Consider the following 3,831-nt stretch of genomic DNA (forward strand, 5'->3'; position numbering starts at 1 on the left):
TGATGGCATCTGTATTAGTTAGGGTTCTCTTGGGAAACGGAATCAATGAGAGATGTCTCTGATTATCAAATTGTAAAAGTGACTCACGCAACTATGGGTATGCATGAGTCCAAATTCTGCAGAGCTGTCAACAAACTGTCAACTCCAAGGAAGATGTCCGATGAACTCCTTGGGAAACGAACCGACAACTTCGACGAACTCCTCAGGAAACGAACCGGCAACTTTGACGAACTCCTCAGGAAATGAATTGGGATCTTTGACGAATGTGCTCAATGAACTCCTTAGGAAACGAACCGGCAACTTCGATGAGCTCCCCAGGAAATGCTTCACTGGGCAGCCTAAGAAGAAGTGAAGGTTCTCTAACCGTCCCGCTTATAAGCCTTCAACTGATCACCTGGACCAAATCTAGCCAATTGCATTCTCTCATTGTGGAAGGCACGCCCCTTGATGAGTCATCAGTCAGCTGCAGTCAATTGACTGATGATCCAACAAACCAGCCCATTGGTTTATTAACCAGCCTCAAATATCCTCACAGCAATCGTCAGGCCAGTGCCCGCTTGACCAGACAGCTGGGTCACCTAGCCAAGTTGACACATGAACCCAACCATCACAGCATCACAGACCACTCATGGCTCAATTCTGAGGGCCTGGGAGGCAAGCTCTGAAGGTGGGTGGAGACCCTGAAGGAAGCTGCAGGATGCCTTCTGCTGAGGAAGCCAGTGGGCAGCAGACTCACTAGAAGTCTATAGGGGGGCCATGAAGGAAAGACAGCCCTGAGGCTGCAGCCAGGTTAAACCCCACAAGCCTCCAAATTGGATTTCCTAGGTCAGGTCCTCAAGGGATTTGGAAGCAACTTCAGGCTTGGCCACCCCATTACCCAAGGTGGGGAGGCACCACTCCTTGCTGGCTGACCTTAGAAGTTCCAGGATTCTGTAACTGTCCAAGTGACAAACATGAGCACAGGGAGCCAGATTATCTACATGGTAGCCCTGGGGCTTGAAGAGGTACCTATGCAGAGAGCAGGAAGGTGCTCAGAAATCTGCCCCCAGCTAAAAGCTCAGCTACAAGTGAGCATTCCTGGGAGGAGGTCAGAAGGAAGGAAATGGATGGATATTCATCAGCTTTTGAGGTTTTCCCAAAGGGAAAAAACCATTTTAAAAACACAAAGGCCCTGTTATATTCAAAGGTGCTTTCTTGTTCCTCTTGACCCAGTGGGAGGCAGGCTTTACAGAGAAGACATCTGAACTCCTGGGGCTGAGAGCCCACAGACTGGGGTGATGATGAAGGGCTCGCAGAGACCAGCTGTCCAGGAGATAAGTGGCTCCCCCAGCCCCTGGGGCCCCATGAGGAAGAGCTCACCCCCCTCGGAGACCTTTGATCCTGATCCAAGATGCCTGGTGTTGACCTGCAGTGTTCCTTCAGGATGAGAGCATTTAGATGGAGGAATAATGTAACATTTCACTTGTATCCAGGGTGGAAAGGCAGAGGAAGTTGTGTATACTACTCTGTAAAATTAAAAAGTTAGTCCAGATGAGATGAAATGCAGCAGAGCCAAAGTGTCTGACCTCTCCTCTCTGGCATCAGAGAACTTTGCTTGGAGAGAACCCTCGGCGCTTGGTCTATGGGGCACCCTTTAACCAAAGGGCACTGACAGCTGGGCAGGGATGGGGAAGGGGCATGGGTGATGACGCACATCATTATAAATAGCAAACCGGGAGCAATGAAATTTCAGAAACAAAACCCAAATAAACCCACATAGCCATCTCTAGTCCCAAGGTACCTTAGTAACAAAAAGGGAAACCCTTTTAAACCTGGGTCAAATGGGGAAAAAAATCCAGGGTAAGCAGCAGGGAGGTCACATCCTGTGAGCACGTGTACACAGCGCGGTCACCTCCCCCTCAGCTTGAGTGTACCTTTCAGTGTCACAGGCTGCAGCCCCATGGCTAAAACCCTCCCCTTCCCCCCACTTTGGCCCTCCACCCTCTGCTCTAGCCCAAATATACCCTCTCCCAATTCCAATCCCTGACACCACATCCAGCTCTCTGGCTCTGGCTGAAAGGAGAAGATAACTATGTCAGGATGTTGGACATGAACTCATTGAAGCGTTTAGAGTACTGCTCAGGGTTCACAGTTGAGATCTCGGCTCCTGCCCCGTGTTTCACTGTTTTGGCAGCATGTGCAGCTTTCTTCTTAGCATCACATGGCGTGAGGATATCAATGATGGCCATGATATAGACCTCCTTCTTGGGAACACTTTCATGGCTCTTCATGGCATAGACATCAACAGATGGGTCAAATTCCCCAGGGCTAAAGAACTGGGGGAAACTGAGGAGGTTGCCGGGGCTGTCTGGAGGGGTGCCGTAGGAGCAGAGCAGGTTGCTGCCCACCCCATCATTCTCCCACTCCTCATCCTCAGCCCGTTCCTCCACCTCCATCTCCTCCTGCTCTGCCCGGTCCACAACGTGGATGCCCACCAGCAGGCTATAGTCCATGCTCTTCAGCTGGGCCAGGAACTCAACATCCCATTTCAGTTTCTTCAGGAAGTTCTTTTTTACTCTCTTCTCCTACATGCAGCTTCTGCCCTTCATTGAGGAAGTCATTGTCTTTGAACGTTGGCAAATCCTTGGCCTTCTCCTTGTCACTTGCTTCTCTGGCAACAGTAGATCCCTTGAGGTCATACTTGTGGTGCACAGTGAGCTGATGGCTGAACAAGTTCCTGGTCACCACCATGTAGGTCTCCACACCGTCCACGGTCAGGCGGCACATGCCCAGGAACTGTGGCAAAAGGGTGTTTCCGTGACACCCCACTATGAACTGGTGGTATTTCTTTAAGATGTTGTGCATCTCAGCCACATCCTCACTTGACACTGTCTTGATGACAAAGCGCCGAACATAAATGGTGAGGAAACACGTGCCACATCGGCCCTGGCTGTCACTGTTGATAGGGGTGCTGCGTGTCACCGAATTCTGGTAATCCTGATCATCAATCCCAAACCTCTCCCGGAGATTTTGGAACACCATGGGGCAGTAGTCCTTAAACTTAAAGCGGCTGGGGACGTTGTCCTTATTGAAGAGGATTGTCCACCTTGATCTTGCTGTAGTCTTTGAAGTCATCTGGCATTAGCATGACAGGGACGGGGACATTGCTCAGCTCATTGATCATGTGGTTCACCCCCCACATCAGGACGCTGAGGATCGGCTCTAGGCCCGGAATAGCTTCACTTTCTGGCACATGAAATGCTTCTGCTTGGTCTTGGTCTTGCTGGCGCTGAGTGGCGCCACCGCCACTGCTGTAGTGCTGGTGCAGTTGCACGACATGCCCAGGCGGCGGCGCTGTGGGGAAAGGGATGGGCGGCAGAGACCGCGCGCAACCCAGCGACCCCAGGCCTCCCCGGGACCGATCCCCACCCTGGCTCCCTCACCGCGCCATGGTCGCGCCCCATCCCAATCTATTTTTGAACATTTGCCTTACATCTGAAAGAATCAGAATAAGAATAAAAAATAAAAGTAGAAAAGAACACCCAAATCATCCCCCCATCCCACCCTATTTTTCATTTATTTTGTGTCCCCATTTGTCTACTCATCGACCCATATACTGGATAAAGGGAGTGCAAGCCACAAAGTTTTCACAATCACACTGTCACCCCTTGTAAGCCACATTGTTACACACTCGTCTTCAAGAGTAAAGGCTACTGGGTTGGAGTTTGGTAGTTTCAGGTATTTACTTCTAGCTATTCCAATACATTAAAACCTGAAGAGGGTTATCTATATAGTGCGTAAGAATGCCCACCAGAGTGACCTCTCGACTCCATTTGAAATCTCTCAGCCACC

At 50.4% G+C, this 3,831-nt stretch overlaps 1 pseudogene; it reads right to left on the reverse strand.

Moving 5' to 3' along the window:
• Positions 1–2,069: 2,069 nt before the first annotated feature.
• LOC119533154 lies at positions 2,070–3,318 on the reverse strand (annotated as a pseudogene).
• Between the last annotated feature and the right edge of the window lie 513 nt (positions 3,319–3,831).

Source organism: Choloepus didactylus, chromosome 4, assembly GCF_015220235.1.
Source record: "Choloepus didactylus isolate mChoDid1 chromosome 4, mChoDid1.pri, whole genome shotgun sequence".
NCBI classification, from domain to species: Eukaryota; Metazoa; Chordata; class Mammalia; order Pilosa; family Megalonychidae; genus Choloepus; species Choloepus didactylus.